Source organism: Equus caballus, chromosome 15 (genome assembly GCF_041296265.1).
Source record: "Equus caballus isolate H_3958 breed thoroughbred chromosome 15, TB-T2T, whole genome shotgun sequence".
In the NCBI taxonomy this organism is placed as follows: Eukaryota; Metazoa; Chordata; class Mammalia; order Perissodactyla; family Equidae; genus Equus; species Equus caballus.
Genome location: NC_091698.1, coordinates 71,199,929 through 71,223,671, shown reverse-complemented (window position 1 = coordinate 71,223,671; position 23,743 = coordinate 71,199,929). Strand labels below are relative to the sequence as shown.

At 52.5% G+C, this 23,743-nt stretch overlaps 1 long non-coding RNA gene across 1 annotated transcript; it reads left to right on the top strand.

The window, feature by feature from the left end:
• The first annotated feature begins 472 nt into the window (after positions 1 to 472).
• LOC111768114 (uncharacterized) lies at positions 473 to 23,457 on the top strand. Its single transcript, XR_002800190.2, has 6 exons — positions 473 to 609; positions 704 to 740; positions 3,987 to 4,085; positions 4,365 to 4,464; positions 5,697 to 5,814; positions 23,323 to 23,457. It is a non-coding gene; the product is annotated as an uncharacterized lncRNA (long non-coding RNA).
• Positions 23,458 to 23,743: the final 286 nt, after the last annotated feature.

The following is a 23,743-nucleotide window of genomic DNA, read 5'->3' as shown; positions in this document are numbered from 1 at the left end:
TTGCTATTCTGCATGTGCTGTGTCCCCATGTAGCTCTTTGGAGCCAGAAGCCCAAACTATCTTCTAAATCCCACGCAACCCTGGAAGGTGCTCCACACCTCTGGGCTGGACTGAGCTGAGGCAGAGGCTGGAAGGAAAGATCTGTAGGCATCAGCAGAGCCACCGAAGATGCTCCTGTCACCCATGGGCAAGGCTTTGGGAGAAGGGACGAAAGTCCATCTAGGGCCACTTCCTTTTATCCCCTAGAGCAGCCAACCTAAATGAGGGGACTGGAGGAGCAAACCTCGCTCAAGGAAATCAGAGATCAACTGGAATCAATCCTCGGGCTATGGAAAGGAGTAACGCAAACAAAACACAGGTTGTGTGTATGTTTGTGTATGGGGGGGGCTGGTTGCCATGACACAAAGGGCCACACCCACCAAGGCTGGGCTGAAACAGGGATGAGGCTCTGAGACAGAAACTTGCGTAAACAGCCAATCCTCTAGGAGAGGCCCCCCCCCCACTGCAGTAGAACAACTGCCTAGTAATGAGGAGACCCCCAGCTGAGGACACCAGCTTCTGAACAGTGGCTGAGCTGCTCTTTCTAGGCATTAACTCCAGAAATTGGAGGTACATATGACCCTTCTGTTCCTTCTTAAGGCCCTTAGGGCTGGGCTAAACTTATGGGCTAGAGCCCCTCTAATCTAATGCCATCATCTTACAGATGAGGAAACCAGAGCAAACTGGAGGTCAGCTTGGAGGTAAGGTCTGTTCTCCTGGCTCCTTCTCAAAGCCTTTTCCTTCTTCCCTTGGTCCTTCTGACTGGTCTCACCTCATATGTTCTCTTTCATCCTGTCTCAGGACTGGGATCTGTTTTCTGACATTTCATCTTCTGAAGAGATGGCGTTTCCTGTATGTTTATTGATTTTAGCAGCATCAGGGCAAGCTTTGAGTGCCTGGTGCATCTGAGGAACTGACGAATGGTTAGTTAGGTTCATCCAGTGAGCTGGAGGGAAGCACACATGGGGCAGAGGACCAGACCTTAGGAGCATGTTGAGCCATCCAAACATTCAAAGTCACACCCCTGTGTTTGAAGCAATGAAGTAGGGTTGATTTGACAAGGCTTGTCCTTGGAGACTGTATTTTCCCCAAGTTTTTGTGCTTGCAATTCAGGTGTCTGGCACCAGATGGCAGTGTTGCTCTGTTGTGAATTTTAGACAACTTATTGTGAGAAAGGTTTTAAATATTCATCCAGTCATTCATTTGACAAGTATTTATGGAGTGCTTACAATATGCCAAGCACTTTCTAGGTACTTGGGATACAGCAGTGAACTAAACACAAAAAGTTGTGCCCTCTTGGAACGTATGTTTTTGTGTAGGGAGATGATGAATAAGTGAGAAAAACATTTGGTGTATCAGGTGATGATAGGTGCCATGGAGAAAAAATAAAGCAGAGAAGCGGGAAAGGAGGGCTTGGATGGGGGGATGTTGTGACATTAAAGGGGAGGTCAGAGATGATAGATCATAGAAACTGAGAGCTTGGAAAGGCTACAGCAGCTTTACGCAGGATCATAGAAGCAGAAAATGTTCGTATAGGAAGGGGCTTTAGAGGGGGTTATGTTATATTTGACAGATGAGGAAACTGAGGCTCAGAGAGGAAGAGTGACTTGCCCAAGGTGAATAATCTGTAGGGTAGAGGCTAGCAGCCTTGAGTTTCAGGCCCACCCTTCCCTGCTGCCCCCACGCACTCCCAAACCCCACTTTGGGCCTGTGAGGGGCCCTCCCTCAACTTGGCAGAGACTATGAACTCACCAAATGCTGTTTGCTTTTCTTCCTGGGCACATTTTCCAGCCTCCTTTCAGTTACTGTGTTCCAGCCAATGGATAAAGAGCAAGAGTGATATACACCAATTCCAGGCCTGGCCCCTAAAAACTTCCGGTATGATGTACCATGCATTCCCCCATTCCCCATCTGTGCAACTAGAAGCACAGGACTCTAAAGCCCTAGAGGATGAGGAAGTCACTAAAAGGAGGGAGACTGGGTCCCTGGAGGACTGCACGAAGAGCCCCCATCACTCTGCTTTGCACTGTGACATGAATGAGTCTGGTGTGTAAAGCCATTGAGATTCGAGGGTTGTTTGTGACAGCAGCTGGCTCATTCTAACTATTACACCCACCATGACTGAAGCTAACTGTGTCCAGGTCCCACCAGCTTTAGCTCCCAACACTATGCGTAGGGGACGCCTGAGTTTCTATTGCCTGTGCAGAGCTCTCCTCTCTTTGCTGGGTCGGAGCTCCCATTTTTACTAGAGAACACACTCCTCTTCTTGGTGGAGCTGTTTCTCCCATCACCACCCAGGGGTGGCGTGTGATCTAAGGAGCCACTGCGAGTGCATAATCTCGGCCGAGTGATCAGCTCAGGGATAGACATAATACAGTAAGAGTTGCTTAATATTTGGGCTATGGTTGCTGGAAAGAGAATCTCTCCTCCTCAGAGACACTGAGAGATGAGGACTGAGAGAGCCTGAAGCTGCGGGAGCCATTGTCCAAGGACACAAGGAAGAAGCTGTCAGCAGAATGAAACCAACATGGAGAGGAAAGTGGCCAAAGGGCCAGAGGGACAATTCAACTCTACCACATAGTTCCAACCTCGCCTGAAGCCAGGCCTATCTTCAGTTTTCCCAGTTACAAGAGCCAATTATCTTTTTGAAAGAATTGATCCAGTTTGAATTTCTGTCACTTAGCACAGAAAGAGTTTTGATTAATAAGTAATTATTGAACTAACATGTATTGAGGCTGACTGCTCATGTGCTGAGCCAGAGATGGGGATAAAATGGTGAGCAAATGAGACAGCAGCTGCTGGGACCTCTTGTCCGCATATGCAAATATATGAGCAGGTGGCCTGATGCCAACGTAAAGCAGGAGAACAACCTGTTGAGAAGCCAGGTGTCATTTTTCAACTTTTTAGGTTGCTGGCTTATCAAGATAAGCGAGGAAATACGTGCCTTTTCCTTTAGCCTTGTGGAAAGGCTAGCTTTTGAGTTCTTGAGGTTTGAACTTTCCTTATCACCTCCAGCGAAGTAACTAACAGTCTTTGGTCTGTGTTTCCGGCCAAATGGAGAAGTTGCCAGGCCGGGGTGAGCTGCCCTGTGATTTGGAGGGCCTGCCCACGAGGTGGTTAACCAGGGTGTCTGTCAGGATGGCCCGGAGAGGGGCATGGCCTTTAGGGGTTGTGGGACCTCTTGGACCAAAGAAGTGTTGGGGGTTCTGTGGGGCTAGAGGCACGGACACCAGAGATCTGCACCCGTAGAATTGCTGAGATGGTACAGCCCTGGAGCGGGCGGGGGCTGCTCTGTGCGTGCCGGAACTGGACTCCAGGCCCTGAGGCTCAGGAACCTTGAGGAAGGTCCCCAGGTCAAGTCTGCCTCAGAATAGAGGTACCCTCTCTGCAAGGACATGTGGGCAGCACTGGGGACAACCAGCGATTGACAATTAACCCCTGTGATCTATTGTCACGGACCAGGCAAATCCTAGGGTCCTTCACGACCTCCTTCATCTGCTTTCTACAATCTTGACAAATGCGGGCTTTAGCTAGATGTAACTTAATGTGGGAAATTTAAAAAGGCAACATTTCTTGCATCCTAAATTTTGTGGAGTGATTAATATCTATATATTTCATTATAAGTTGTTACAAATTATGAAAGGAAATTACTGGGCCCTAAGAATGCATATAACGGGGGATCTAATCAATTCACTGAGAGTAAATAATAGCTTTTACTCTGCAAGGGAGTTGCTCCCTGAGCGCAGTTTAGTCTTAGGTTAAATGGAGTTGGGAACCCCTCATAATTGCTGGAATTTATTTTCTATCAAAACAAATAACAACAAGCACTTATTATGTGCAAGAGCTTTGGGCTCTCTTGATGCTCATCGTTCAATATCCCAGAGGAAGAGAGACTCCCTAGCATCCATGAGCCAAATCTTAAGCAAAACTCTGATTGGTGTCATCAGGTTGTGTCCATCGCTGAACCAATCAGTTGGGTAAGAGGATTGTGTACCCGGAACGCCAGCCTGGATGGTCTTATTCAATCCTCACAACAACTTTCTAAGGTAAATATCATTATCCCCATTTTACAGATGAACAAACTGATGTAGAAACAGGTTAATTTACTCCTCCACAGCTATGGTGGACATTATTGTTTTTCACCAACATCTAGCTCTTTCTGGGAACATGGGAAGATGGTCCTTCCCAGCCCGCTGGAAGTTTAATGAGGTCATGTGACTTTCTTTGGCCAATTAAATGTGAGTGGACCTGATAGGGGTCATGTCCCTTCCAAAGAAAGAATTTAATCACTGCTACTTGACCCCAGTTTTCTTGCCTCTCCACAGTGAGCGAGGAAGGCTGTGTCAATATGGGGGTGCACCACGGGGTCTCCACATGGAGAGCAGCTGCAGAGAGTCACCACACGTGCAACAAGGCTTTGTGTCAGTGAGTAGACCTTTGTTGTTTGAAGCCGCTGAGATTTGGGGGTTATTTGTTCCTGCAGCATAGCTGAGCCCCACCAGATTGATATAAACATCACTCAGCTAAAAAGTAGCAGAACTAGAACTGGAACCAAAAGGTGTCTGACCCCAAAGCCTGTGTTCATAACCACGGCTCTATATTGCCACCATGCTTTGCGAGGTATTCTCAGCAAAATTTGTAGTCTCCTAACTCTAGTGTTCCCTATAACCTCTGTGAGTTTTGATCCCTAAGGAATATAGCTTTCTCCCTCAGCTGTCATACATTTCCCAGGTAGCTGTGTTTCTCCCCATTGTCACTGAATGGAGTTTGGCAAAAAAGAAGGATCTTGCCTTCTGGAGCAGCCAGCAAGCCTAACACGGTGTGAGCTGCACCTCTCTCCCATTCTTCTCCAAGCAGTCTCTGCCTCTCACCGTGATCCCCTTCCGGGAGCCTGATTCCTGCTGGAAAGTCTTTGGGGGAAGATCCAGTTGGGAGCCCAGGGTTGTTACTCCTGCCATAGAAGGAAAAGCCTGGAAACCATGCAGGTTGTTGCTATATCATTCGCTGGAGAGGAGTGGAAGGGAGGACAGCCATCAGGGTAACAGAGAACCCAAGAGCCCCTGAGATGCTGAGGAGGTGAGGGAGCTGAAAACCTGGACTGGCAAGACCCAGAGGCTCTGCCCTCAGGGGTTGGATACCATTGGTCTGGAATGCAGGCCTGAGCTTGAGAGAGAGAGAGAGATTTTTTTTTTTTAAGATTTTATTTTTTACCTTTTTCTCCCCAAAGCCCCCTGGTACATAGTTGTATATTGTTAGTTGTGGGTCCTTCTAGTTGAGGCATGTGGGACGCTGCCTCAGCGTGGCTTGATGAGCAGTGCCATGTCCGCGCCCAGGATTCGAACCAACGAAACCCTGGACCGCCGCAGTGGAGTGCACGAACTTAACCACTCAGCCACGGGGCCGGCTCCGAGATTTTTAATTAATACACTTTAGTTTTCAGAACAGTTTTAGATTTACATGAAAATTGAGCATATAGCACAGAGAGTTCCCATACATCCCCTGGTCCCCTGCACACAGTTCCTCTATTATTAGCAACGTACTTTAGTGTGGTCCACTGTTACAGTGAATGCACCAATATTGATAGATGATTACCAGCTAAAGTCCATGCTTTATTCAGAGTCCCTTCATTTTTACCTAATGTTCTTTTTCTGTCCCAGGATCCCATCCAGGGAGTACAACATTACATTTTGTCATTGCATCCCCTTAAGGACATGACAGTTTCTCCGACTGTCCTTGCTTTTGAGCACCTTGACAGCTGTAAGGAGTGCTGGTCAGGTATGTCGTTGGATACCCGTCTCCTGGAATTTTTCGGGTATCAGAGTCTGTCGTGATTAGACTGGGGGTTTGAGGTTTTTGAGCAGAGATATTTTAAAAAATGTTTCCAGGTAATTCTAATTTGCAGCCAGGGAGCCCCAGATGACTAGCTCATGAGGGACAGGGCTCTGCCTTCCCCAAGGCTGCACTCCAGAGAGGCTGATTGTCGGGGACAAAGCTCAGTTCTCCTTCTTCTCCTGGAATTGTTGATGCACTTAACCCTGCGACTCCTTAGTTGAGAGAATTGAGCTGTTACTCTCCATCCAGCATGGGGACAGCCTTGTTTCAGAGGAGGGTGAGTAGCCCCTAGGGAAGAGGGATGTCCCCACAGCCACAGTGTGACTGTCAGAGGGCAGAGCAGGGGTCTGGGAGGTAGTGAGCCCTCATAACAACAAGGAGAACTCTCATGGCCATCTTGTCCGATCTTCAGCTACCCTCCAAAGCACCATGTTAATTGACCACCAAAGACCCATTTTCAACTCCCTTCTCCGTTGCTCTCTTCCAACTGTAGAAGCTGAAAAAGTGACATTTTCCAGCCTCCTTTGTGGCTCAAAATGGTCATGTTACCCAGTTCTGGCTAACAAGATGTAAGAAAAGTTTGCTGGGAGTTGTAGGGGTTGTGAGGGTTTTGGGGAGTGGAGATGGGAAAGCGTCTGAGGAAGATTTTTCATCCCTGATCAAATAAGAAAAGCACATGAAGAGAGCTCTTTCCACTTTGACCATCACACTACATCCTGACTTTGGAGGAAATCTTAAGAAGATGTGATATCTGGAGCTGTGGCAGCCATCTTACAACCATAAGGGGGAAGATAGAGAGAATTTGGACACTGACCCAGAGCCCTGGCATCTAGGAGTTGCAAAGCCAGCCTGATAACTGCCCACCTCTATACTTCTTAGTAAGCAACTCTCCTTATGGTTTAAGTCCCTATTAGTCAGAGTTTCTATTATTTGCAGAAAACACAGAGGCTCTGTTATAGGCCCTGTGAGAGTTGGTGGGCAGGCATCATCCTTAGAGTACAGATGAGACCTAGAGAGGTTGGGGACTTGCCTGAGATGTCCTGATATGGAAAGACACGTTATCCCAGGGTGGCTGAGCAAAGAGTGAGTGTGGCTGCAGATAAGACAGGGGATGACCTGGGGTGGGGGTGGACATCTGGAACACCAGGAGAGGAGTAGAAAGCCACTGCATTTCTGTACTTGAAGGAAGAGTTAGTGGGAGGAGGCACAGGGAAGGTTCGGGGCACTTTGGCCAGAAAGCAGACATGCAGACTTGCAGGTGGAACAACAAAGGGCAGCCCGCCTCCAGCAGAGACTTCCTCGTGGCTGCCTCCAGAGAGCCTGCAGGAAGGAAGGAAAGGCAGTGGCTGGGATTCAACGTAGACTAAAAGGACCTAAATTTAGACCAGACATCCAGGGAGACGCTAGGAAATCCACTCGAGATGATCTCTCGCTCTGCAACGCTTTGCCCTATAATGGCCCAGCTGGCTAGTTTCTCATGTGGCACCCCAGCTGTCCTTCGTGGTAGACAGGGGTGCGAATGTTCACTTAGAGGTGAGACAGCAATGACACAAAGCCACACGGGGGATCAAAGGCGAGAACCCTGGGCTCGTGGGCCCTGGTCACAGCTGTCTCCCTGGGAGGGGGAAAAAAAGTAGCATTTTCTGATTTCCATGGTATAAATGCTCCCACTGTGGCCGATTTTGCCAATGTTTAAACAACATTCTTGCAAAAATCACTGGCGTTTAACATCAGGCTCTCAGAGCTCATAGAAGCCTGCTGGCCATGGCCCCCTGCCCTCTGCCCCAACCTGCTGACTTAGTTCAGGCCCACAGCCTCCTCCTTCTTTCCGGTGGCAGGCCTGTCCCTCTTCTGCCCTGAGCCTGACTGTGATTTTCCAGCGCTTGGCCCCACAACTTGACGCTGCCCATGTGTGTCCCTGACCATGTCTCTTGCTGGCTGCCTCCACTCTCCCCTAATCCTGGCCCCAAATTCCTGCTTCTGCCCCTCTTGGTAACTTGCTGGATGGCTTGTTTTGGGACCCCCCTCTCCCTCCTACCTCGGCCACGGCTGCCCCGTCATTGCCAGCCTGTGTAGATCAGCCCTGGGACCACGCGTGAGGGATAACGTTCCACCCTAAGACTTGGGAGTGGGGTGTCCGGATGGTTGCTCATGAAAAGGCCCTGGATGCTCGCTCTGAATTTCTTTCATTTTCCAAATGTCACACTCTTCTCTTGCAGAGCTCAGAGCCGCCCTCAAAGCCTGGATTCCCTCCTGTCTTCCTAAATGCGACCCTCTCCTCTGCCGGCATGCGCCTGCTCTCTCTCCTTCACTGAGCAAAAACACATGTCCCAAGTTGACCCACGGCTCCTCCAGCTCTCAGGGACTCTCTGTCCTTCCAACTCTCCCTTTCGGATCCATCCATCTGGACTCTGTGTCTGCTGTCTTGTGCCCCAAACCTGCTCCTCCATGCCCTCTGCCTGCCCTTCTTAAGCTCTTATCACCATTCCACTACCCAATCCTAACCACCACTACCCAGACTTCAATCAACGCCTACCAACTCCCCATCCCACACTTGATGTCCCACTGCACTTCCAGCTGAGCTCCTCAGCATGCTTGAGTATCACCTCCTCCAGGAAGCCTTCCCTGATCGCCTCCCCTCTTCTCTCAGGGCTGGCTGTCTTATCTTTCTGCATCCCAAGCAAACCTGGATTGCAACTCTCCTCCCACCGTGATATAGCCATTTACTTGCTGTCTCCCATTAGGCAATGGTTTTTTGGGAGGAGGAACTATGTTACTTGGCCTTGGAGCCTAACACAGCACCTGGCACATGGTAGGTACCGGTAAACACGGGTTGCTTCCATGACTCCTGTGGTCATTGCTCTTGTAGCACTCTAAAAACGCTTCCTGTTGGAGGGCCTCCCAGCTCCTCTACTAGAGTCAAAGTTTCTTGAGGCCAAGAACCTGCCCTGTTCCTCAGGGCCCCTCCCGACACACAGCTTCAGGTGGGCCCTGCGGCTGGGGCACAATGGACCCTTGGAGGAGGGTGGGCAGAACCAGGTGTGTGCCTCATGTTTCTCCAGGCACACCGGCTGTTGACTGACGAGTCCTACAAGGCAATTAAGTTTTAGAGAAAGGTTTTTCACATGCTCGCAAGTCCTGTCTGACTGTGAAGACCGTTGGGGGCAGGCAGGGGACTGTGTGTTCTCTGCGGAAGTTGGGTGGCAGGACAGCCACTGTGAGCAAAGGCACAGGGCTGGGGCCCGGCAGGCCAGTTTCCAAACGGCCCACCCCTGTCCCAGAGAGGCCAGACGAACCTCTGAATCCGTCTGTGGGGCTGGGGACCCCGCACGAGGGTGGGACGAGCCCTCTCCTCCACCCTTCCCCTCACTGGCCAGCCTCCTTAGCAGGGAATCTGGACTCTGGCTCCCACTGGAACCCCACAAGCAGAAATGTTCTTTTGGTTTTCCTGTTGGAATCCCACGAACAGGAATGTTCTCGTGGTTTTCCTGTTGGAATCCTTGGGGCAGGAATGTTCTCGTGGGTTTCCTGTTGGAATTCCATGAAAAGCGCTTTGATTCTTCCAGCCTCATGCCCCTAAAGTTTCAGGGGCATGGGGTCCTGGGGGATTCCCAAGCCCACCCCTCCCAGGCTTTGCCCACGGACTCGGGGCATCTGATTAGTGTGGAACCCTCCTGGAGGAGGGGCCCTTTGGCCACATACAATGCTGCTGCTGAAATTTCTGAGCTAAGCTATAGTAATTTCTGTTCTGCTGCCATAAGCAGGGTCCACTGGTGGGTGGCCAGCCCTGGTCTAGAGTGACAAGCTACAATGGGGTCGTGCTTAGATGGAGCCACACTGCCTGGGTCTGGATCCTAGCGACTTAGTAGCTGGCTATAGAATTATGCAAAACTCTGAGCCTCAGTTTCCTCATCTGCCTGGTAATCAAATCTACGTCATAGAGTTGCTGTCAGGGGAATAAATGAGATAACTCTCCCCATCTCCTCTCACCGAACCCAGGGTCAGGTCATGCTTGCCACCCCCTCCCCGTGGTCCAGCCATCCTCTGGCTTTCCTGGGCAGAATCTCTTCCTTTCCTCTGTAAGGGCTCCTCCATCTCACAGCTCCGTTTTCCAGCTCCTTTCTGCTGCCAACCGCTCTGGCCAGGTGTCAAGGGTCACATGCAGGTCCCCATGGGCCCTACCCTTGGCCCCACCCACCTGCAGCCACCTCCCCTGGAATCCTTGACAGGCTGAGGGGCCTTGTTTGCACCATGGGTGTGTAAGGAAAGAGGCCAGGGGCTGAGGCCAGAGCAAACTGTGTCCAGCTGGCGTGCCTTTTTTTTTTTTTTTTTTTTGTATTCGTGTACATTTTTAATTAAATTCTCCCAGTCCCCTTTTTTTACTGAGGCTCAGCTCCTCGGGCAAGGACTCAGTGATTCTCCTACCGGGCCCCTGTGGGGCAGAGTGGTCAGGAGAGCCACCCCACCCATCACCCCCACCTCTTCTGCTGCTTCTTCATCCACAGCCTCCTCTTCTCAGCCTCTTCCTGTTTCTCAGGGCACTTACATATTCACTTTCTCTCTGAATCCCTACAAAACCCCGGTTAGGTAGGTGGAGCATAGACCATCTTCCTCATTTAGGGAAAAAACTGAAGGTCAGACAGAATAATGATATTATAGCTCACATTTTGTATGTTACTTGGAAATATTTTGGAATAGGTAATTCACTCACATGGTTGATGAATCAGAATTGTATGAAATGTGTGCAGTCAGAAGCCCTGCAACCACCCCGTCCCCTCTCGGCCCGCCTCCTCAAGGTAACCCTGCTCACCAGTTTCTTAGCCATCCTTCCAGAACATCCTTATGTAAATCCAAGCAAATAGGGCACACAGTCTGATTTCCCCACTCCCTGCCCAGATGGTATCAGACTCCACATGCTTTTCCCCTCAACATCGATCTTGCAATGTCTCCCCTCTGTCTCTAGAGGGTATCCCCATGCCCTTACCATCGCAGACCACGTGCATTGAACATTTGCTGTGGCCAGGCGCTGTGCTATGGGACCGGTGAGGAGTACTTTATTTAATCGTCACACCGACCTAAATGCCTGGTGTGCTATTATCAGCTCCTTCTACAGGTAAGAAAACTGACATGTGGAGAGTTAACCTAGTCCAGGGGACATGCCATCTAGTTCCAGAAACGGCTCTCTCATCTGCCCGTGCTGCCTCAAGTTTCCAGAAGGGCACACCTCCTGATTTTATCCAGTGAGTGGTTTGAATGCAAACACTTACCCACTTCTGAAAGCCACAGGCTTTAGACTGCCAACGAACACACGCCCAGTTGCGCTATTCCACCACCCACGAAAGGAACGGGTCAGAATGTTATCTACGGGGTTATGTATGAGCCATTGTTTCACTGAATTCATTGTTTTGCTGAATCCCCACGGCATGGAGCAATCATTCCTCCCATTTTCTGGATGAGGAAAATGAAGCTCCGAGAGGTTGAGTGGCTTTTGTAAAGGGATCAAGCCAGGATTCGGCTCACGTCTCTGGACTCCTCCCAGCGGCCCATGCTGTCCCTCTGCTCTTCCTCTGCCTTGCCCCCTGAGTCGCGGACTGTTGGCTGCCAAGGCCCCTCTCTGGGAGTGAGGCAGAGGATGAGCCTGGGTCCCCAAATGGCAGCTGTGGAGGCAGAGCAGGCTCTGCGTCAGCCCAGGTGGGTGGTGAGGAGGTGTTTCTTGAAGGCTGGTGAGAAGGGATGAAGCCTGTCCCCTGCCTCCTAACTTCGGCCTCCTGGGCCAGGAGGCCCCAGACCCCTTACAGCGACGCTGGAGGCAGCTAAATGGGCTGCTGAGAGCCACTCTTCCAAGGAACTGGCTTCTCTGGGGCAGCCGGGATGGTGGACTCTCCTTGGCTTCTTTCTTGCCCTGTTGATGTGTTGGGGGGCCGGGATAGGTCCTGAGTCCCAGTCTGCTGGCCTGTCTGGCTGCTGTTTTAGTCCCTGGGCTCTGGCCTTTCCAAATCGTCCCAACAAAGGAAAGACGTCCCCAGGGTGGGGACGTTTAGGGTTTGATGGGAAGCTGGCTTGCCCTCACAGGGTGGGGAGCCCTGGAACCAGGGGAATGAAGCCATCAGTGGGAGGGACCTTCTCCCCCTCTCTCAGGCCCTTGGTGGTGTCTTGGCAGGGTCAGCACCACGGGTGCCCCAGATGCACAGGGTGGGCCAAGGCTCATCCAGCTTGGGCATATGGTTCTGTTAAGTCTCAGTGCCTCCCCGGACCCCTTCTTGCCAGAATCCTCTGCCTCCCCCTCCTGCCTGCCCCTCTGCTCTCCTTCCCAACATTCCCAACCCCGCCTAGCCCCAGGAGTACTAGCAATGACAGCCACCCTTTATTGGCCACACACCACATGCATTAAAGCTGCTGTTTACCAAGCCCTCACTCTGTACTAGGCACGTGCGAAGCGTTTTACCCATGCACCCTATGTCAATTAAGCCTCACAAGCCCCAAGTGAGGGACGTACTATTACTAACTCCATTTTACAGATGAGACAACTGAGGAAGAGACCCACCCAAGGTCACTCAGCCAGTGAGTGTAGACAAGGTCTGTGTGGGTCAAGGCCCGGCTCTCTCCCTGTGGGCTGAGCGGGAGTCTTGGGGGCGCAAGAGGAGAGGGGTCCCTGGGGCTGGTGTCAGGGCTGCGCTGGAGGACCTCCACCCTCACCCCTGCCTCTAGGCTGTGGGCCATGGGGCCAGTGAAGACAGGAAATGGCCCACTGTGGGCGTCCCTCTTTTCTGGCCCTCTGGAACTGTCACCCATCTGTCTGTCCTGATAGATGTGGGCTGGGAGTGGGGACAAGAAAGAGGAGCCTTCCCACACTTCTGCCCCACTTCATGTCCTTCCATCTCTCTGCATCTTTATACTTCTGTTTTTTCATCTCTGTTTCTCTGTGTCTCTCATCTTTCTGTCTCACTTGGATCTCTCTCTCTGTCTATTCATCCATCCATCTTTCTCTGTCTCTTCGTCCTGGGGGGAGGTGGGGGGAGGCCTCTGGAGCTCAGGTGAGGTCGTGCCCTCACAGCAAAAGCCCTTAGAAGCCCCAAGAACAAGAGAGGCTCCTGTTATTTCAGAGTCTTTCAGCTCAGAGTCCAAGCTCTTCCCCAGTCTGGATAGACCCACCTGGGGACACCCTCTTAGCCTCTGGATGCATCCACTGTTCAAAGCTTTCCCTCGATGGGTTTGGGGAGCTGGATGGCTATTGGGAAGCCATTTCCTCTGTGTGTGACCTCCCACCTTTTTCTATTGGGGGCTCCCCAGGGCAAGGGGGCACCTGTCGCCCCATCACAAGGGGTCCCCCAGGACAGGGCTGTGCTTCCCTCACCAGTGGAGGACCCCACCCCTCTCGGATCCTGTGTGTTTCACTCACTTCCTTGCTCCTTCCTGTTTCGCAGGCTCTCCTTTGGGATCTCTGGGCCTTTAATTTCATTTCCCTGGGCCCTGGACCCCAGGGCCTGTGCTTGCTGCTGACCAACACATAGCAGTGGGGGGTCTGCTCTCCCAGACACGCATGAGAGAGCATTCCCTGTAGGGCAGAAGGACAAGCCAAGGAAGAGGTCACCCTTGGAGAGTGTTGCTTTTTTGGCTTTTCTGAAAGTTGCGAAAATGTGGCTTTGTCTGAGCAAGTTAAAAAAAAAATCAATGCCACCTCCCACAAATGATACCATTTCTCAGGCCCATGGAGCCGCAGTTGGTAGACAAATAAGACATTAAAAATAGCTTTGTATTTCCCAATCTTGAGGCCTCTGGGGGCTGCAGGGAGAGGCCTTGGCCCATTGTCTGCCTGTGCTGGGTTAGGGGTGGGCGTGGGGGCTGTTTGTAGGCGCAATAATTCCCGGGCAGAGAAGGGAGGAGAGGGAGTTCTTGGCGAGGATGAGCAAGATAACGTCCACTTGAATGGAGTAGCTGTTTGCTGTTTATTTTTTCTTTCCCAGGCCAAGAAATAGAAAACACTCCATTTTGAACTTCGGTTTCCACCAACTTTTTTTTCCCCCCTTTGCTTTTTCTTTCTTTCAAAAGTGTGCAGGGGAGACTGAGATACAAGGTCTTATTTTCATCTGGGCTCTGGCCCAAGAGCCTCGACCAAAAAGTTACTTAAGTCATATTTCCATCATCTGCAGATGGCTGTGTATTTATTTCTCACCAAAGTAAAATCCCAAATGGACTGCAGATATTTGCACGAGTCAAAACTGCTTCCTCCTGGCAGGGTGGGGATGGGGCTTTGATCCTTCTGAGAAAACAGAAATGTTGGCCTCCCCCAGGCAACAATGGTGCCTTTGGGATTTCCCAGAAGTCCCTGAGAGCTCAGCCCTGAGGGAGTGGTTTGGGGGTCTCAGGGGTGTAGAGGGGCCAGATCCCAAGGACTGGCAAAGGGGCTTTGAGAAGCAAAGCAGACAGAAATCAAAGCAGGTGGGGTCACTGAGCAGGTGACTGGCCCAGAATAACCCTCTGGAGGATGCAGCCACCATATGAACTCTGTGAGCACGACTGTGTGCGGAGGGAGAGGCAAACTGTGGAAAATTACTCTGGGAGAAATGCAGCTCCTGGACACAGGGCCCCGCTGTTAGGCCTGTGTCGCCCGGCCCCCATCTCCTTGGCTCTCTCACCTCCAGGGCGCCGAGCCTGGCACCGGGAGACGGTCCCTGGCCTGTGGGCTGCCGGTTCAGCCCCAGGTCAGGAGGGGCCCCTCTCTGCCACCAGGGGGCGCGCTCGTCCCCAGGGTGGAAATCCTCCTGGTGCCCCCTCGTCCCCAAGGGAAGAGCGTCTGAGTGAGGATGGTGGGGGTCTCTTCAGAGGACCCACTTAAGGGCTGGGGAGGGCGAACGTGAAGGAACCAGAGAAACAATGAGAATGGTAAAAGGCTGAACGCCAAAAGCTTGCTTTCTAATCTCTTCTCCCCTCTCCCTTTTCCTGCTTCTCATCTTCATTGATGTCCAGTGTGTATGTACATTGCTCCCTCTGCTTCTTGGCTTTTGTTTTCCTCTGTTTTAGCTTCAGGGATTCCTTGCAACAGCACAACAATTTCTGTAAAGTGACTCCTGTGCGGCTGTTGCCGTCTATTATAAAATTGCAGATGTGTCCCCATGGCTGTGGGGGGTGGACCTGCGAGCCCCTACTTGGGAGGTGAAGGCTTTGCAGAGGAACAGAGCTTTCCCATGAAGGAGGCAGAAAACTGCGAATGCTTTTGTACCCCTTCTAGAACTTTCCTGCCTTCCTCAGGGCTGTCCTTCCCTCTACCCTTTTCCCAGCCCCACACAATTCCTCTTAGCTTCGGCCCCCTTGGCATCCCACACTGCAGGGCCTGAGTGGGACCCTGTGCCCCAGGATCTGACTTATGGGGGAGGCTCCCTTGGTAAATTCAGCACCTCTGCGCGAGGAGCCGGGCCTCGGGGCTCTAGTTTGCTCCTTCCCAGTTGGTGTCTCCTGCTCTCCTTGGCTCCTCTCAATCCTGTCCATCAGCAGGCCCATTCCCCCACCCCGGGCCCCTCCCTCTCTCCCCCACATCTTGGCTCAGCGCTCTGTTTTCCTTTAAGGCTTTCTTTCAACAGAGCGCAAAGTTGGCCACCAGTGTCTCTGGCCTGACCCACCTCGAAGCCCGACCCTGACTCATGGTCCCGGGTCCCGACAGGACGTGGTTCACACCGGTTTAAAAAACTCTGGACGGCAAAGTCACAAACCATCTGCACCCTCTTCTTCCGCTCGAAACATTATTTATGTGTGCGGCTTTGTACTCGTTGCTAAATGCGGCCTGTGTGAAGGCTGTTAATTAACCCTTTGAGAAATGAGCTTCCTATCAGGGCAGAGACAGGAACCAGGGACCTGTTTGTAATCAGGTAGTTAAACGCTGAAGATTTATCCCACTGCAGATTAATGAAGCCAGAGGAAGGGGCAGAGGAGATGCCCCCCAAAGTGGTTTAAATAAAGCTCGTTTTGTACACACAGATTGTCAGCAGGGCAGGAAATTCTAAATCAATGGTGCTCCCGGGCCTTGTTGAGGAGACAGGAGGCACGTATGGGAGGGAGTAGGGGGCGAAGCCTGCCCATGTGAGGCATGGTGGCAGAGGCTGGCTCTCAGGAGACGGGCACAGGCAGCCCTTCCAGTGATGGGTTGTGTGGTCACTTCATCCTTTGGCCATCTGTAAAATGGGACCGTGTCTAGCCCTGCTTTTCTCACAGGGCACTTGTTAGGGAGAGTGGAGGAAAGAGTCTGAGGGGCTCCCCAAACATAAGCAGTCATCAAAAGGGTGATTACGGTGTGGAGGCATTTGGGGTCAAGGGTGGAGAGGGAGGTGACAAAGTAGGAGGTGGGACTTTCATTCCCACTGGGGCCAAGATGTTCATAAGTTTTCCAGAGGGGGCCTCTATTCCTTCACCTGTGAAATGAGGGTCATTCTAGAATCTTCACAGCTGGCTATGTGATTATAGTTTCCTTGATGCTGAAAACTGTCTTTCTCCTTGAAAAAAGGAGAGGCCAACTGTGGGTTTCACTCGTCCTTGGTTTCCCACCCCAGGATGCCTGGTTCCCCACCCTTCTCAGGGAGGGTGGTGCTGGCTGGGGGTAGGAGAAGGAGGGCAGGCAGGAAGTTCCACCACGTCCCTGCTGGGCGTAGGGCGCAGGGACTGAGGGGGGCCCCCGAGCCTGCCGATATTTATAATGACGACTCTTGACATTCCATGTGAAGGCATGTCTAAAAAGCGCCACTGAGAGCCAGGGCTCTGACGCCCCACACGCAGCCAAGCTTCCTGTCAAAGCCGAATGAGCCCAGAAAACAGAAAAATGTATTCACAGCTCTGAGCCTTCCCCACTTCCCAGGCTTATTTCAGTTGAAAACACTCAGTTGGAGAGAGGAGAGGAAAAGGAAATGGAGTCCAGCCTGATCCTTAGTGGCTGCGTGTCTGTGGGGCGTTGTGTGAGCTCCAGAGCCACACACTGACCAGCTTATAAGGGCTTTGTGAGGAGGAGATGAGACGATGCGTAGGAAGAGCAGCTTCAGTAGGAGAGGCACAGAAGAGTGCCCCCTCCACTCCTCCCGCTCCTCCTCCCTCTGCCTCCCACCCCTTTCTTCCCTCTCCCCCTCTACTGTCTCCTGAGGTCTGCCATATCACCCCTCCACTGTATCCCTTTGTAATGGATCCAGGTTAAACCAACCTAATATCTTTCAGTGATCTGACCCAGACAGACCCAAACTATAATGAACCTTAAGGTGAACAGAACCCAAATATCTATATTTCAACCTGACTCATAGACAAAGTGGAAGTGTATGGATTTAGAGTTTCCATTTCACTGTGCTTTAGCAAGCTTCCAGGTGATTCTGAGGCAGGCTGAAGTTTGAGAACCACTGCTCCAGAGCATGCAGGTGCTCCTCACACCTAGACATGGGGCAGGAGGGAGCGATGACATTTCCCACTTGGAGATAGCTCCTGGGGAGCCTTTTGCCAGCAAGCACACCTGCTTTGGCCACCTTCTGCCTCTCTGGTGCCTCTTGTCACTCACTACGGGCCCAGGAAGGCTGCTTTCCACTCCAGGAGGGGAAGGTGAAGCTGCCTTTGGCGCATTTCTGCCTTTGGTGTTCGGTTCCTGACTCCCTTTTATGGAGGGTCCACCTCCTCACTCTTAAGGTCCAGAGAGGACTGAGGGTGTTTCTTGAATGTTTCCTGTCCACAGCCCTCTCCCCCACCTCTTCCCCTGGGGTTGGTAAAGCTACCAGTATTCCCAGGCCCTTGGCTTTCCCAACTGTCAGACATGATTCAATAGAACTTCCTGTGTCGATGAAAATGTTCTATATCTGTGCTGCCCAATATGGCAGCCACAAGCCACATGTCACTACTGAGCACTTGAAATGTGGCTGGACTGACTGAGGAACTAAAATTTTAATTTTATTTCATTGAAATTAATTTAAATAGCCACACGTGGCTCTTCGCTATTTTATTGGACAGTGAAGTTCTAGAGCTTTCTTCAAGGCCTTGGTCTCTGAGCCCTATCTTCCCTGCACCCTTAGCATCTGCTCCATCCCTGCTGAATCCTGTCCCATTATGTAGAGGGGAAATTAAGGCCCAAGAGAGAGGGTACTTTGAGATACAGAGGAAGCTAAGGGGGACTGGAACCCACCTCCTACTCTGCCTTCCATCCCAGGCCTTTGGCCCATGGCCCCATGGGACCCTGGCCTCGGGTGGAGGTGTGGGAAGTTGAATGTGGTGAAACCCAAGCCCCCTTGGCTGGCGCCCAGCTGTGGTTTCACACTTGAGCTGTGGAGTCGGGCGGAGGCGACTAGAGAGGACTGTCAGAGGATGGGAATTCGGGTGGCCTGGCCAGCAGGCCCTGTGAGTGGGAGTTGTCCCCAAGGGGGTTTCCAAGCCAAGCAGGCTGCCAGATTCTGTTGGTGCCTCCTGGCGGTGAGGGCTCCACGTGTGACCCCAGCCCTTCTGGATGCTCTGCTGTGGGGATAAACAGGGGACAATGGAGGTGGCAGACGAGTATGTATGGAAGTGAAGAGGTGGGCGATGGCACCAGCTTTTCTAGGGAAGAGCCCAGCCAGCTCACTCTACCTTTCCCACCATCACTACGGGCTACATAATTTGTGGGACTGAGGGCAAAATGAAAATGCGGGTGCCCCATTTTCCAAAATTATTAAGGATTGCAAAATGGTGACATCAGAGCATTAAAGCAGGTGTTGAGCCCTTAAGATCATGGGGCCCTGAGTGACTGCACAGGTTGCAAACTCATGAAGCTGGCCCTGCCACCAATGCCTGAGACAGAACTGTGAAGGGGTCAGAAAAATAGCTGGGCCAGGTTTCGGGCAAAAGCTGGCCCATGCCTCTATCTGCAGCCCACTGGGGCTTCTGGGGACAGACAGAGGCTCCGAGCCTTCTCTGGGACACGTTATCACATGTCCCCAAGTCTTCTCTTAGGCGGGCTGATGCACTCCGGCTAGGGTTGGGGAGGCTTCAGAGAGACCATCTCAGCACCTGCCCTGGTCCCTGCCAAGCCTACAGGAGGGGACAGGGAGGCAAGATGCCGCAAGAGGTCATCAAAGTGATGCCTGTTTACCGAGGGCGCTGGGCGCCCTGCTCAGTGTCCTGGCTGTGCCATCTCTCGCGATCTTCCGAACACACTGGGAGGCGGGCCTCTCCTTCGCCCCTTTTGCAGATGGGAAAACCAAGCACAGAACGAGGGGCTTTCTGCAGAGAAGAGAATGTTCTATATCTCGGTTGTGTGGTTGTTACATGTGTGTAAACGTTTGTCAAAATTCCTCAAGCTGTGCGCTTAATCCCTGCATTTACTGTACGTAAACTATCCTTCAATAAAGTTGATTTATCAAAAAACTTATTTTAAAAACTGAGGCAAGAGACTTTGAGAACTTTCCCCCCTAGGTCACATTCCTAGTAAGTGATGGACTAGGAGTTTTAACTCAGATACTCAATAGTAGCGCCATGCTGGTGCAAAGATCACCCATCTGGGGGTCAGAAAGTCGAGGTTTCAGACCTACTGACTTCTTGTTCTTGAGCAAGTTACAGAGCCTCCCTGACCCTCGGGCTCCTCGTCTGTAAAATGGGCCTCCCAGGGTAATTAGTGGTTTAGTGCTGTCAGGGACACGCTGGCAGAGTGAGGACCCTACAATGTCCCCGGAAGCCGCCCATGGTGCTCTTGTCCTGCTGTTTGTGCCTGTGGCCTAGGGGCAAAGCTGAGGGGCCGCCTTTCACAGCCAGCACCCTCCTTTCACCTTCACCATCACCGCCCCCCCACCGGTGGCTGTCAGCTCAGGCCCTGCCCAATCACGGGGAAATAGGGCCCCGTCAGGGCAGCCTCAGGGCTCTCCAGGCAGCGTGCGAGGCACGGGCCTCCCTCTGTGGCATCACTGAGAAGCTCCCATTGCGGGGGAGCTGATTTGGGATTTAGAAACCTGGGGGATGGGAGAAGGGCTCTGGAGGGTGCTCCCTGAGGTCCTCGTCTTTGTTGGAAGGAGGGTGGAGTTTGCTGTAGATTTCGCTAGAAAAAAATATCAAGTTAAGAACGTCTTAAAAAGTAAGGGTCTCCACTAAAAGACTAGAAATAGGATGTGTTGCTTCCAGCCTCTGGCCTCCCTCTGTCCAAATGCCCTTCCACTCTGCTGGGCGGGACTGTATTTATTTACTTATGGGCCGCCCACAAGGAGCTTAAGTTGTGTTCATCACTTTGGTCTCCAGACCTCTGCCCAGGGCCTGACACATACTTGGTGCTTAATAAATGCTGGTAGATGAAGAACTGAGAACTTAGACACGCCAGCACGGGGACTTGGGCCCAAACTCTACCAGCTACCAGGGCAGGGGTGGGAGGTGGGGGTGGGGGATCCGCTGCTCGGGTAGGAAAGTGGCCATGAGCCTCCTACCAGCTTCCTGATGTAGGCCAATTCCTTCTCAGGTCTATTTTTGGGAAAATTCTGTTGTTTTTATCCTCAAAGAGCCACCTGGGTCCCCAAATCCTAATAATACCTCTCTCAATAGAGTAACACATTTACTGAGAAAGCTGAGGAAGTTGAGACTCAGAGAGATTAGGGACTCCCCCAAGGACACACAGCGAGGTCTTGACAGAGCCAGCCCAAGCACTCAGGCCTCCTGGCCCCCATCCAGCTCTACAACACACCCCACTGCCTCCAGTGCTAGCTCAGCCCCGACCCCCACCCCAGTAATGGAACCCAGCTGGGTGGGGTTGGCCGCTGAGAGGCTCCAGGCTTGGCCTGGGCCAGCAGCTCATGGAAATTGGGCCATTTTCCTGGGGCGGAAATGAGAAGCAGATGTGGTTCGGGAGCTGGGGTGCAGACTCACGCCGTGTCAGGGGGCTCAGGTTACATGAAGGAACACGTGACTGTGGTTACAAAAACAGCCTGAAACCCCCAAGGCCCACGTCAGGGTCCAGCCCAGCCTGGAAAGCCAAGCCCCGCCCCCACCCCTCACCTCCTTGGTAGCCCCCGAGATCCTGGAAGGAGCTGGAGGAGACAGGAGGCGCAGGGGGAGAGGCCCCTGGCTGCTGTGCCTTCCCACTCCCACTCTGTGCGTGGAGTTTAGTTTCTGCTCCTCAGCTCAGAGCCCTGTCCTTAGGAGGACGCCCAGGAAGCCCAAGGACTCCTTCTGCAGAGGCCACAGCAGCCTTCTGCCCAGCGCTGGCTCGATGCCTTGGCCCAGGCCCCAGACGCCTTTTACAGCCTCACACTACACTTGATGTTTTGCCGCTTTGCTCCCATCCTCTGGGTTAAGGGATTGGCCACTGCTCACAATGCACACCTCTTCTTGGAAAGCATCAGGCCTCACGTGGTATTCAGACAGCCTCACCTGAGTGGAGATTAATTTATCAACTCCTTTCATAAATAGCTGGTGAGGCCTGGACCCAGGGGGCAAGGGTGAGGCGGGACTCTGGAGGAAGTAAGGTCCTGGCACAGATGAGGAGGAGCCCAGGAACAATTTGGCAATGGTAGTGTTTGTGTGTGGGAGTCTCTGATCTTCTCAGGCCCCTGATCTTCTCCCTCAGCTAAAGAGGCAGGCCCCGTTCATTCATTCATGCACGCACGCATTCATTCAATAAATGGTTCTTGCGCACCGGCTGTGGCCAGGCAAGTGGGCTAAGCTCTGAGGATCCAGAGGTGACTGGGCCTGGATCCAGTCTCAGGCACCTCACTGACCACTGAGGGAGCCCACGTAAAAACCAATAAAGAGCTTTGATTGATTCATTATTGAGGGTGTACCACATGCCTGCACTATTCTAGGCTCATAGGATCTATGAGTTTAGAGGGTGATAGATGCTATGGAAAGAAAGGAAAATGGAGTAGGTGAGAGGAATCAGGAGGTGGGGGCCAGGTACAGTGGTCACAGGGCAAGGAGGGTGGGTTTCCCTGAGAAGGTGAGTCTGGAGCAAAGACTTGAAGCTGGGGAGATGAGCTTGAGTCTCTGGGGGACGTGCAAAGGCCCAGAGGCAGGAGGGGGCCTGGGGTGTTCAGGAACAGTAAAGAGGCTGGTGTGGCTGGAGTAGAGAGGGAAAGTGGAGGAGGAATAGAGGCCCAAAGGTAAGGAGGGCCAGGCCAGGAGGATCTCAGGGGCCACTGCAGGGTTTTAGCTTTTTCTGTGAGTAAGAGGGGAGGTGCCGGAGCATTTTGAGCAGACAGATGTGTATTGACTGGCTTTTCAGAGGACCACTTGGGCTGTTGTGTCCACAGTAGCCTGGAAGGGGTGAGGGCAAGGGCAGGGGGACCGATTTGGAGACATCTACAACAGTCCCGCTTGGGGCGATGGCGCTGCAGCCAGGTGGCAGTTGTGGAGGATGAGAGAAGCGCCTGAATGAGGTACGATGGTCGGCGGAGAAGGCAATGATTAACTCTGACTCAGGACATTTTCCCAGGGGAGGTGACTCAAGCAGGATCTCGAAAAATGAGCAGTGCAGCAGGCACACAAGAGAGTTAGAGCATTCCAGCACCGTGTGTGACAGGTCAAAGCGGAGAGGGCCAGGCCCGTTTGCGGAGCCGTGAAGTAGCTCGTCACGGCTGGAACAGAAGGGCCAGGAAGGGCAAGGCGGGCCGGGCCCATCAGGGAGGAGCTGGCCACTCTGCCAAAGGGTGTGATCCAGTGGGCACTGGGGAGTACGTGACAGGTGTTAAACTGGGGGCTGCGAATTCATAAGGCCCAGTTTCCAGTTAAGAAGAGTCCTGTGGTCACCATGAAGGGTTGGAGTGAGGTGGAGAGAGGAGATCCAGACGGGAAGGAGAAATGAGGGCCTGCCTTAATGCAGTGGCAGACAGAGGGGAGGAATGAGAAATGAGGGCCTGCCTCGATGCAGTGGCAGACAGAGGGGAGGAATGAGAAAGATTTGGGGAGAACAGAGGGCCGAAGGCTGTGGGGTTGGGGAGGGGGGAGCAGGCCATTCTGAGGAGGAAGAGTCTGTTTGGGACGGGCTGACTTGAAAGTGCCTGTGGGAAATCAGAAGGAGTCGTCCTGGGGCAGAGCAGCTGACGGAGGAGTGTGGAGGGGAATGCGTCCAGATGCCCATCTGAGAGCCCTCAAGAGGCAGGAGGCAGTTTAAGCCAGGGATGTCCACCAGCTAGGGGACACCCCCAGATTTTTATCTTTAGGAAGATCTGAATAGGGATATAGCTCTCTTCTCTTTGCCTCCCTCCCAAGGCCTTTGGGAGACAGGGTCAGAAAAATAATCTTGAGGGTCAAGAAGAAGGATCCAGCAGGGGTGTGTCTCCTGGGATAATGCCGAGAAATCATGGACAAGTGCTCCTGAACAGGTCCCCGTTCACCCCACAGTGTCTCTGGGGAGTGCCTGGACACACAGGGGGCTCGGTATCAGCCTGTCCATGGGGCTCTGCATGCAGATGCATGCCTCGGGCACGCACGTGTGAACTGGTGTGTTTGCTTCTCCTCACAGTTCTTGTCCTCTGGCACCTTTCACAGGGAAGGCTAAGGTGCGGTTTATTGCCCAGGGAAGCGGAGGGCTGATTCAGAGCAAGGCGTCATGGAGGGATGAAGCAGGACATGATGCAGAGAAGCTGCTGCCCACAGCAGTAGGACCAGAACGGTGGACTCAAGGAAGAGAGAAGGAGAACCAGAAAGGCAGCTCCGTCCTTCACGCTCGGAGGGCTTGGAGGGGAAGAAACTCCAGTGGGGTTTGAGGGTAGATCTCCCTGTGAGGGGCTGAGTGGGGCTTGACTCTCAGATTGCAGCTGTGGGAAATTTAGTGAACTCCCTTAGCAAAGTGGCAATTCAGGATGGTGCCAACGCAACACGGCGCCGCCCAGGAGGTAGTTTGATATGGCTGAGGAAGCGGGTCTGGGAAGTGGCTTCACGGAACTCTGCCTCTTCTGGTGTGAGTGGG